Here is a 12,693-nt window from a genome sequence, read left to right as displayed (position 1 = left end):
GAAAAGACGGTTACTCACCGTAGTAACTGTTGTTCTTCGAGATGTGTTGCTCCTATCCATTCCAGACCCGCCGTCCTTCCCCACTGTCAGAGTAGCCGGCAAGAAGGAACTGAGGAGCGGACGGGCCGGCTGGGGTATATAACAGGCGCCATAGCGGCGTCACTCCAGGGGGCGCCCAGCCGGCCCGCCGGAGATGCTAGGGTAAAAATGTTCCGGAGAGCCGTGCACGCGTGGCGCGCACACCTAACTGGAATGGATAGGAGCAACACATCTCGAAGAACAACAGTTACTACGGTGAGTAACCGTCTTTTATTGTAAAACAACCTGTGGAACTCATTGCTAGGAGATATTGTGAAGGTCAAAAGTATAACTGGGTTCAAAAAGGAGCTAGACAAGTTCATGGAGGATAGGGCCATCAATGATTTAGTTGGGGTTGGTCCTGTTTTGAGCAGGGGATTAGACTAGAAGACCTCCTGAGGTCTCTTCCAACCCTAATCTTCTATGATTCTATAACTGTTAGCCAAGATGGTCAGGGATGCAACCCCATTCTCTGGGTGTCCTTAAACCTCTCACTGCCAGAAGCTGAGACTGGATGATGGGATGAATCACTCGATAATTGCCCTGTTCTGTTAATTCTTTCTGAAGCATCTGGCACAAGCCACTAGACTAAATGTACCCATTGGTTTGACCCCGTATGGCTGTTCTTATGTTACCAAATCACACACGTGTAACCCAGCTGGGGCTTGGGCAAAAGGAAAAGCCTGAATGGTTTTTAAAGGTCATCTATGGCCTAGTAAACACGAGTGACTTCAAAATGTATCTTCACTCTGTCTGATCTAGCTGTTTCCAAGCAGCATCTTCATGCCAACCTATTGCTTTCCTCGCAGTAATGCTGTTTGCTTTGCTGGGTATGATAGAAAAGCCTCTGTACTCTGCTGTTCTGGGAGACAGGGCCATTACTGTCTGTCTGGAGAGCGTCAATATTCTGTGCCTTTGGTGGTTTCTCTCTATGCATATGTGTTTCAACTTTTATCTTTGCCTCAGATCAATGACGGAAGTTATTGATGCTGACTTCCCCTCTACCTGGGGGGTGCTCACCCCCCCCCCCGGTCTCAGGCCCTGCCCCCACTCCTCCCCTTCATCTAAGCCCCCACCCCATCCCGCCTTTTCCCATCCCCGCTCCACCCTTGACCCTGTTCCTGCTCCACCCTCGACCTCATCCCCGCTCTGCCCCTTCCCCCAAGGCCCCACTCCCACCCTGCCTCCACCTCTTTCCGCCCCCTTTCCCAAATGCGCCCCAGCCCCACTCCTCCCCCTCCCTCCCAGTGCCTCCTGCATGCTATGGAACAGCTGATTGCAGAAGGCAGGAGGTGCTGGGGAGGGGGGAGAGGGAGCTGATCAGCGTGGCCGCCGGTGGGCGAGAGGCACTGGGGGACAGGGGAGTTGGCTGCTGGTGGGTACTAAGCAGCTGCTAATTTTTTTTCATGGTGCACTAGCCCTGGAGCACCCACGCAGTTGGCGCCTATGATTGGAGTAAGTGCTGTTTTGAGTCTGTAACTGGTCTCTTCCACGACATCCATAGGTCATGTGGAAGCACTGGAAGTTCTTTTTTGTTTCACTGCAACATTTTGGTCAGCTCTGTGCTTTGTTTGAGTATTATAACCTATGCTTGCAGGCAGGGAGATTCTAACTGGTCTTTTCCCCACCTACAGTCCTGCTGTCTCTGTCCATCTCTTTCCTCTTCTTTCACCAGGCTCAGAATTCTCCAGTTCAGCAAATTATGCCCCTTTATCTTTGCATTCCATAAGAATGTCAACTCTTGTAATAACATCTGGTGGGGATCACACAAGCTGTGGCCAAAGTTTAACATTCAAACACACCATGAGTTTGAACTCTGGTTTATGAAAGACTCAAACCAGGCAAACAACTCTGATATTCCTTTGGAGAGTTTTGTGGATTCCACATCCACTTGTTTTCTCTCTCCTTTAATCTCTTTGAGTCCTACTGCTGATACCACATCCCAGACATTGCTTCTCCCTTCCAAAAAAAGATTGGCTGTATTGAAACACTTTGTACTTTGCCGAGAACAGGATTGACGCTAACACAACTTTATTTGACATTTTAGGCTGAGATATTTTCAAGCCTGCTCAACTTCCCATTAAATGTTTTGGGAGTTAGTAAATTGTTTCAGCTTCAATCTGGTTCTCAGCAAAGCACCAGGTGGTCTAATTCAGCAAGAATTAGGATATGGAATCAGCTAATTAGTGGGAACTGGAAGTCCAAATCCTCCAGGTGGCTTTGAAAATCTTCACCTTCGTATTGGGCGCTGTTCTCTTCTCTCTTGCTAAGCTCTTGCTAGGGAAAATCAACAGTCTGTGGCGCTCAGCTGTAATGCTTTCTTCTCTTTTCCGCTCAATCATTGATAGCACAGCCCCTTGTGATGACAGTGCTTCCTGTGGTACCATTTGCCTGCTATTCCGACAGATTCTGTAGTCCAGGCTCCTTGTACTCCCATGTCCAATTTGACCTAAATTCTGCTGAAATGCCTGTTCATTCTGCAGCACCCCAGTGCAACAGACTGGAGATTCAGTGGCAGCTTCAAGTAAGTTTTTAAAGGGCTGGAGGCTGCTCTTGAATTAAATATGAAAATGAATAATGCAAGCAGTACTGTGTCCCTTGTGTGGACTTGATATTCAATTCAATTTTATGCTGTTCCTACATTTGTCATTTTCAATGTCCTACAGAATTTTGTACTGCAAACATATAACTGCACTGCAGGGGTTGTCTGAGGCAAGCTGGACGTTTAGGCGGCTGGGGAAGGGGAAGGGGAAGGGAAAGGCAGTTTGCGATTACAAGATAAGCACATTAGCTGTATGTTCCTGTTAAAATAATCTGCAGTGAAATGGTTACGTGTTGACATTTAAATTGCCCCCATTTGATTTCTAAGTTAACATCCCCTGGAGATGAATGGGACTGTCACCACCAGCGAGACCCCACAGCAGTTATTTAATTGGGTTCCCAGCTGGAAGGCTCTCTTTGCAATGATTAGGGCTAGGAACATATGTATTTATTTACTTTTAATCAAAGCTGGAGAGCAATTCTGTGGCCAGGGCTGGATTCTGCAATGTTGCACCAGCCATTTCTTCACCTAGCTTGCCAAATAACTCTTCCTCAAATGGCGGAAAGGGAGAGAGAGCCATGCGGAGATCTGCTCGGGTCCACTTTGTGTTTAAGATGATCAGATGCCCCGTGGCAGTGGACTCAGCAGAAGAGCAGACATAGATATATGCCCTGCAGCACTACTTGTTGGCACCCCTACCACCTCTGCCAGGTTTAGATTTCTCTACATGCTGTCGCTGTACGGCCAGTGTCTCAAGTTTATGGCCAGTGCTGGTTGTATTTGAATGCAACAGCAATGGATGAAATATGGATCTGGGCCTCCTCCAGAAATAAAACACAGAGCAGATTTCTGAAGTTTGAAATTTCTTTTTCCAAGCTCCTTGGCTTTTAATTCTAGTTCTAGTTGTTGGGGCTTCTCTCAGCTCAAGGCTTGGTGGAGGGAGGACTTCTGGTGAACAGGAAAAAAGTAACTTCATCTTCTCCCATCCGTGAGATGGGAGGGATTCCAGCCTTACAATGTATCATTTTAATGAGTCTGCATCACTGGTCCTTCCCATTTTGCCGCACCACAGAAACCAGAGGAAACCTTCCCATACCCCTCAGAGCAAACGGGAGAGAGCGAAGTTGACCAAGTGGGTTTGCCTTGCAGCAGTGTTGAGGCTGTCTTGCCTGTTAGACCATGTCCACCTACAGTTCAAGGTCGATGGTGCAGCTTGTGGCCAGCTTTGCCGCTACAGCATTGCAGAAGGCTGCAAAGTAGGGTATTGCTCACATGTAAGCTGTTCTCAGTTGGTGGGATGCTGTTTGCCTTGCACATTTAAGGAGAGACTTAGGAAAAGTCCTGAACAGAGAGACTGTTTGCTTGTAGGTTTTTCAGCATCCCTTGGAATTGCTTTGTCGGCAAGGAAGCTTAAGCTTGTTATATAGCATAGTACAGTGTCTTATAAACAGGATGAAAAAGCCCAGGGAATCTAACATTTCTATGATCCCAGCTTCTCTGCATATTCACTCCCTGCTTAGAACAGATATCTTGATATTGCTGGAGACTGAAGTCTCTATCTCTGTCGAGAGATGCTCAGTTCTATTTATTTATTTAGTAGTGGCCCCAGTGTCCACAGTCACTCTCATGCATACCTACAAACATAGGTTTGTGCACACAATGCAGTGTTAATGTTAGGGTTGAGATTTTAAATGCACAAATCAGGAGGTTCAGAGTTAGATGTGCTTCACAGCAACCCCTAACATTAACAGATAAAGCAATTCACATCATCGTTAGCATAATTTGACTACACTGCACATGTACAGATGGTATTAAATTGGTTGTATACAGTAACATAATACTATGGACCAAGAAGATGTGTGAGTCGAGATTACTGTGGGAACCATAATTTTGAACTTCCTGACTCCTATGTAATTTAAAATCTTGTCCTTAGCATTGAATTAAAAGTTATGAAGACCCTCTGCCAGATCTCTCTGAAAACAAGAGGTGACTAGGATAACCAGATGTCCCGATTTTATAGGGACAGTCCCGATTTTGGGTCTTTTTCTTATATAGGGACTTATTACCCCCCCACCCCTGTCCAGATTTTTCATATTTGCTGTCTGGTCACCGTAGAGGTGACTGATGTGCAATGAGGGAAGAGCATTTGCTCAAGTCATGGCTTGGTTTCTAACCACAACGCATTGGTAATATGTAAGGGGGATGGAATTTTCTTTGGGGTCTCTTCAAAAGGCCTCCAGAGTTTGTTTAAAAAAAAAAAAGTATAATTACCTTAAAATCTGCCCTGTAGCTAGTCTCTTGCACAAAATGATCTTCTGGAATAATGAAGCCTTGCTTTGTCTTTATGGGCTTTGATGGTTTGGCTCCAGTCCATGGACGATATTCCTGCCTGAAACGAGTTGGTAAAAACAGAAGGACCCAGAATACAGAATTAATGCAGTGTACAGACAGCAGGCACCTCTGCTCAGTGTGAGAGCAAATAAATACAAAAGGCAAGTTTGGGAACTGCTTGCTTATAATTAGGGTGACTAGATGTCTCAAAATTAGGGGTTTTATTTTATATAAGACTCCCCTCTGTCCTGATTTTTCACACTTGCTATCTGGTCACCCTACTTACAATTTCCAACACAGTTAAATCAAACCAAATCTGCTAAGTCCATTTGTACTCCAACACCTAATAAAAGTAGACTCATCTCGGGCCAGCTCTGCATGCTGTATTCCTTAGAAAGCTGGTGCTCAATGAAGGGTATAGAACAGCCCCTAGATGGACTAGCTCTGACTGTACTGGTTTCATCCTGCACCTACTTGCTGGGGCTTTCATGCTCCCTTTTAGAGCTGTTTGCTGATTTCCTCCTGGACAAAAAGTTGTTTTTCATGCCTTGACATCTTGATTCTAGATCTCAGCCCCATGGCGTTTCACTTGCTTTCAGTGAATGATTTTCTTAATGTTTCTTTATCTGGTTTTACCCCTCTTGGCTGCCGTCAGTCACATCTGCCAGTGTGCACTGTTCTACCTATTCATGTGTCAGAGCTGCACCTCCTCTTTCCCCATTATGGACTATCTGATGCTTCAGCTGATATTTTCATGTGGCTGAGAGGTTGGAAAGCTCGGCTCATTAAGACTGAAGGAGAGGAAGGAAGAGATTATGTGAGCCTGGGGTACGGCTGTGTTTGGTAAGATGGGTGCAGAGGCTTCCCTACCTTGCTTGCAGTGATCAACTGTGTTCAAAAGTGGCTATCAGTGTCTGGCTTATCCAGTAACTTGGCCCTCCACCGTGGGCCTCTGCACCTTTGTCACAGGGTTAACTAGTGCTCTCAGTTAAGCCATTCTGGAGGCTGCAGAAGTAGCCAAATGTGTCTGCTTGTTGGGGATAGGATTAAGGGAGTCTGCTGTGTGTCCCCTGCTGTAATAATGGGAGATCACTGGCCTGTCCCAATTGTGTGTCTAACTGTGGAAAGGCAGCTAAAGGCTTATAGGTGATTGGAACACTACATAACATTGAACAGTGATGGGAAACACAGACTGAATTAGCCCAAACCAAAAGGGCCACTGATATAACTCATGGACTGTGCTGAGACTGTGCCTGGTAAACAAAGGAGTGGGAAACTGGAAGTCAACGGACCAAAAATTGATGGGTAATAAATTAAGCCTGATTGGTGAATAAAATAATGTGAGGATGGACTATTCTGCTCATCACCCCTTGCCTTGTGTGTCCTGCTCAATACATTGCCAACGTTTGGCATGGATTTTCTAGTGGTTTTTGCCATAATATTAAGCAGGCCAAAATGTCTGTACTCAAAACCCTGAGCCTTGCAGAACTATTTAAAGTTGTACAATGACATGGTCATGGACTCCCTGGGCCCATTTATTCTATCAAAATCAATACAACAGTCATAAGCAAAAACTACGCTAACTGCTACTGCGGCAAAGGTTTGGAGAATAGATTGTGTTTTAGCAGGGAGCCTAGGTTTGATCACAACCAGCCAACTCTTTTTTTTCAACATGACTGCCCTTTTGATAGTAGTTGGGAAGTGCTGTTTAAAATACTGATACATAAAACGCGTTGCTAAAGCTTTGTCTAGATTAGGATTTAAAGGTGTGTTTTTAGAATGTGTAGATTATCTTGCTCAGCTAAGCATGTGATTAAAATATACACTGCCTGGTCTACACTAGACTTTTAAATCTAGACACAGCCTTAAAACACTGCATGTTTTCCTAGTCTCAGCATGCTATAAAGCCCTAGGGTCCAAGGTACTTCAGTGCTGTGCTATCCTACATTTCATTGCCTGGCAGTTATCAGAGGAGGTAACTCTGCAATGAGTTCTTAAGTCTGTTCAGGACCAGTGGTGGGTCTTGTTCAATAGAGGATCCTGAGGTATACAACTCCCTCCCAGGGAAGGGATACCTAGGTCCAGGGCCGGCTCTAGGGGTTTTGTCGCCCCAAGCAGCCAAAAAAAAAAAGGCCACGGACACGATCGCGATCTGCAGCAATTCAGCAGGACCGGCAGTGAGGGACCCTCCACCGAATTGCCGCTGAATAGCTGGACCTGCTGCCCCTCTCCGGAGTGGCTGCCCCAAGCACCTGCTTGCTAAGGTGGTGCCTGGAGCCGGCCCTGCCTAGGTCTGTGGAATCTCTGTTTCCAAGCCCATGCTTGAGTGTCCACACTGTCTTGTAAACTTAGGCTTCCAATTGCTGGACCCACATCTCACAGCCATGCTAATGCATCCAGGCTGCACTACGCAGACCTTTTGACTTGGGTCAGGCTTGAGCTGCATACAGACTCAAGCTCTGACCAACCGCCCTAGTAAGGTCCTAGGATCCGGGTCCTGAGTGCATGCTGACCTGAGTCACACTGATTTGTGTGTGGATGGAACTGGGGCTTGGGCTCAAACCTGAGTCAGAGCCCGAGTTTAGTGTGCACTGCATATGTCATCTATTTCAACTGGTCTGGTCTTGATGACTAGATTTTGGGCTTTTGCCTTGTTTTAGCACCTATTACCCACTCCACCCCTTTTCCACAGCCCTAGCACCAGTTACCTAACAGGACTGCCCTGGTGGCAGATATTTCGATGATACCTGGCTGTGTGTTTGGGCTGGCCTGTTCTCCTGTTAGGGTATGTCTACACTACCCGCTGGATCAGCGGGCAGCGATCGATCCAGCGGGGGTCAATTTATCACGTCAAGTCTAGACATGATAAATTGATCCCCGAGTGCTCTCCCGTCGACTCCTGTACTCCTGATGGGGGAGCGGCAGCAGTCGACTCACCGTGAAGACACCACAGTAAGTCGATCTAAGTACTTCGACTTCAGCTATGTTATTCACGTAGCTGAAGTTGCATAACTTAAATCAATTCCCTCCCCACCCCCCCACAATGTAGACCAGGCCTTAGACAGTTGCTGGTCTGTATTTGGTGCTTTGTTACCTCTGGAGAGGTCCCCTATAGAAAGCTTAAATATGTATCGTAAACAAAAGCTATTAGCCAAGAACAGCCAAAACAAATCAGAACTTTCCCTAGGGAATCTCAAACAGTTGTGAAGGGCTAGCGGAATTCAAGCTCTGTACAGCTTTGCAGCCAGAGGGGAGAACATAGGACATACTGGGCAAAGTACCAACGGGCTCTTACTTAACCATTAATTATGTCACAATAGTTCCCAAGTACTTGAACCTGTTGTCTCACATAAGGCTGACTTGCCTTAAGGATACAGATTGCATTGATTCTTAACCTATCTGGCCTAATGATGGCCCTATGCCATTACACCATAGAAGAGAAAAGAGGCTCAGTGTATTCCCAGCTTTGAATAAGTATATGAGACTCCTCTTTCCAGGATCGAGTTTGTCTCATTACTTTATAATAAATGATCTGCTGATTTGGCATCTCTGAAGAAGTATGGCTTTACATCATGGTATCCTCAGTTTGGCTGGAAACCAAATAACGTGCCGCTCAGTCTGTACACCTGAGCCAATGTCCGAGGAGCAAAAAATGTGATGGTGTGTGGGCAACATTCTGTTTTCATCCATCAAATCAGAAAGGTGAGCAAAAATAGAATAACTATCCCATGCCTGGCGCTTTTCTATTGCTCAGACACTTATCGGACTCCAGAGGGGTTTTCCTCTGTAATTAGAACCAGGATTTCAGACTATGTCCTTTGCTCACATTGATGGGAAAGGTCTTCATCAGACCTGGGTGAATCTCTCTTACAGGTCCCACTGGCTTTAAGATGGCCCAGTCCCAAACAGTGGTTGATCCAAAAATTCCCTCCCTCCTTCCCTCCCTGGCTGCCTTTTGTCTGACTTTCAGCTTCCAGGACACACATTTGTTACTAGTTGTGCAGCCTAGCAGTAAACATGATGAGAAACAAACGTTTGTGTGCTAGCAATTACTGTCCTGTCAGTCAATGCAGGTTAAAACACAACTAAACATTCACTCTGATTAGAAGAACTGAGAGACTAAGTACAAATATTGTTTCTATCTTTTCTCAGTTTATGTACTTTTTGCAATTGATAAAGCTATGTGTGGGGCTGTTTTTCCTGTGGTTGTACGTATGGGTTTTCCCCAGAGGAACAGGAAAAAGAAATACAGTTTTAAAAACAGGCAAATGTGGATGTAAAAAGACACCAATTAGCAGGGTGCTTTGGGTGAGCAGGTGTTGTACCTTTGTAATTTATTTTTTGCATTAGGTTAGATTTCAAGATGTCAGTGTCCTGTTTGAAACCAAGCTGAGTGCAATGCTTTAACAGCCCACCTACTGACAGGCCCAGCTGCATGAAACACATGTGATCAGTCTGTTCCAGTGACTGGAAATGTTCCACTGCAGTATATAAAAGAACAAGGCAAGTGCTAGGAAAGCACCATGTCTAGAAAATAAAATAATAGTTTTGCCTGATGCAGGGCCGGCTCCAGGCACCAGCGAAGGAAGCAGGTGCCTGGGGTGGCCAATAGAAAGGGGTGGCACCTCCGTCCGTTACTGGGGCGGCACATCCCAGTCTGCGGTGGCAATTCAGTAGCAGGTCCTTCGGTCCCTCTCTTCTTCTTCGGCGGCAACTCAATCGCTCCACTTCTAGTCCTCGGCTGCACTTCGGCAGCAGGTCAATCGCTCTGCTTTCGGTGGCAGCTCAATCAGCTTTTTCTTTTTTCCTTTTTTTTTTTTTTTTTTTTGCCGCTTGGGGCGGCAAAAAAGCTGGAGCCGGCCCTGGCCTGATGATGATTGTGGAACAAATAGCAGGAGAATTGCTGAGGAGTTTTCATTTACTCCTGCTCTTTAAATCTGAATCTTTTCCTTCAGTGCTAAGAAAATAAAAGTTAATTCACACTGCTTGCCTGTCTGTTCTTCTCCATCCATGTCTCTCCACTATGCAGCCACCTGTTATACCAGCCACCTAAACAGGAAATAGAAGCTTGTGTAGTGACAATGATAAACTGGTTCCCCTGTACTGCAAAATAATTGGTTTCACTGTACTGCAAAAGAGTAGCTCATGTCTAGGCTTGGAAAGATTAGATTTTATTGGTAAAAATGTCATTACATGTAGATTTCACTGTATACACACAAACCAATGAAAAAATATTTCCATAGATGATGATAAAAATTTACAGACCAGCAAAGTGGAAAAAATGCTGCTTGAGAACTTTTTAGCATTTCATTTGAGGGTATTTACCTTGTATATTTTGATATGTGATGTTGACAATTTATATTTTAATGGTTATAAAGCTTTAACTTTTAGACTCAACATCTACTCTTATTAAATATTTATCTGACACCCACATGATTTGCCACAACTGTGAACATTTAAATCAGATAAAACTCAGAAAAAAATTCTTAAAACCCATGATGTCACAAAATTGTTAAATCAATAAAAATAAAAAATGCTTAAAAAGCCCCATGGATATTATCCATCAAAACTATAAAAAATAAAAATCAAATTCTGCCAAGCCTATTCTTGTCTTATTGGTACATCTAATTATCTGAGCTCTCATGCGGTAGAACTAACTGATCTAGCCAGGGGCGGCTCTAGAAATCGGGCTGCCCCAAGCAGCGCGGAGCGCTGCGCCGCCCTTCCCCGGTCCCGCGGCGGGTCCCCTCTTCCCGCGGCTCCGGTTGAGCTCCCGCCGGCATGCCTGCGGCAGGTCGACCGGAGCCCGGGACGAGCGGACCTGCCGCAGGCCTGACAGCGGGAGCTCAACCCGCGCCGGGGGAACACGGGGCCCGCCGCAGTCATGCCTGCGGCAGGTCCGCTCGTCCCGGGCTCCGGTGGACCTGCCGCAGGCATGCCGGCGGGAGCTCAACCGGAACCAAATGCCGCCCCCCCGGGAAACGGCCGCCCCAAGCGCCTGCTTGGCGCGCTGGTGTCTAGAGCCGCCCCTGGATCTAGCATGAATGATTGCAAAGCCAGACCAGGGTTTCCTTAAGCAAAGTTCAATTGACACACTCAAGAGAGCAGAAATTTACTGGCTAAGCCACTGCAATGTGACAGTTGACATACACTCCCTGCAGCCTCTAGTCTGTTAGGGTTTTTTGTTTTTTTTCTAAGTTAAACTGGAAACACTGACATCATGGTAGGTGATCTCTTGTGATCTGTAGGGATATTATTAATAGTCATGTAGTGCCTGGGACCTAACTCAGATCCAGGCCCTATTGTGCTAGGCACTGCACCATCACAGACTAGTAGACGGTCCCTGCCCCAAGAGTTTATAATTGAAATAGACACACCACACAAAGGGTAGGGGAATGGGTATAACATACAGTGCATGCTCAGCTCCCAGGAACCAGGCTGCCTCCTCGCTAGTTAGGATTAGAGCTGGTTGGAAAAAAGGGAGGACATTTTGCAAACACTTTTTGAAGCATCCTTCCTTTTCCTTTTTTAAATACATTTGAAAATTGTTGACCTGCTTTAGTTAGGCCATTAAATGGTTACTTGGCCATGTGCTTTTGAAAGGAGGTAGTGAGAGCAGTCCCTGTATTGTGTGTGTGCTCTCCAAGTTCGGCTGACTCTGTGTTGTCACTTCACTCTTTTGTGTTTAACTCATCAGCATACACTCAGAATCCCTGACAGTGGGCCATGGCAAACAAGCCATTCACAAATACAAAATAATGGTTGCACTATCTAATTTTGCTGGGTGCAGCATTCTGCACAAAGTGCAGCTCATCACCTAGAGACGCTGAAATGTATTTTCTAATAACGTGTCAACCTTTCTGGGGCTACTACCAGCCAGACCTGCAAAGTAAACACCGGTGACAGCAATAATGGGGGAGGCAGGAAGCAGTGTCAGAGACAGTGAGCCTCCTTTAGGTGCCCAACTTCCATTGATTTCAATGGGAATTAGGCATCTAAATACCTCTGAGGATCTGGGCCTTAGAATCACAGCGGCTTTAACATCAGTAGTTTTACTCTCTGTTGTTTTGGAGTAAGGGTGAGGTATTCAGAGCTCTATAAATGGAAATGATCCAAAACCATATTTGTAGGCATGGCTAAAAACTTGCGTTTAGGGATAGAAAACTGGCTCTTGAGTTGATGGAAGGATTTAAAATAATTGGATTCACCTGTAAAATGTAACACAGTCTCCCTGCCATTCCTTGACAGCTGAATTGCTATCAGGCAGTGGAATTAAGGGTTGTTCCACAAAGGAGTTTCAGGAGACCAGTCTGGTGTTTTTCCAAATGGTTATCCAACAGGAGTTCTGGACAGATTGTAGCTCTGTCACAATTATCCCTCTCTTCATCCTTTAATTTGGTTAGCACACATTGTGGGAAGGGAATCTGCAAGACTCATCTAGTACTGTCATGATGTGTTAGGACAGGGGTTCTCAAACTGGGGGTCGGGCCCCCTCAGGGGGGGTCGCAAGATTATTACATGGGGGGGGGCGTGAGCTGTCAACCTCCACCTGAAATCCCGCTTTGCCTCCAGCATTTATAATGGTGTTAAATATATTTAAAAAGTGTTTTTAATTTATAAGGGGGGGGGTCACAGTCAGAGGCTTGCTATGTGAAAGGGGTCACCAGTAAAAAAGTTTCAGAGCCACTGTGTTAGGACATGAGTTACCTGTGGAGGGAAGCCCTGAATGCACTTTGAAGGGG

At 45.7% G+C, this 12,693-nt stretch overlaps 1 long non-coding RNA gene across 1 annotated transcript in view; it reads right to left on the bottom strand.

Annotated features, from left to right (window-relative positions):
* LOC120371446 overlaps window positions 1-12,693 on the bottom strand; it is a 35,583-nt gene that overhangs the window by 9,488 nt on the left and 13,402 nt on the right. The window contains exon 2 of the long non-coding RNA XR_005584357.1: window positions 4,892-5,009. This is a non-coding gene — a long non-coding RNA (uncharacterized LOC120371446). The remainder of the gene's footprint in view (window positions 1-4,891; window positions 5,010-12,693) is intronic.

The sequence above is a fragment of the Mauremys reevesii genome, linkage group 9 (assembly GCF_016161935.1).
Source record: "Mauremys reevesii isolate NIE-2019 linkage group 9, ASM1616193v1, whole genome shotgun sequence".
In the NCBI taxonomy this organism is placed as follows: domain Eukaryota; kingdom Metazoa; phylum Chordata; order Testudines; family Geoemydidae; genus Mauremys; species Mauremys reevesii.
Note: the sequence above shows the minus strand (reverse complement) of the source record. Positions and strands in the feature narration are given on the sequence as shown.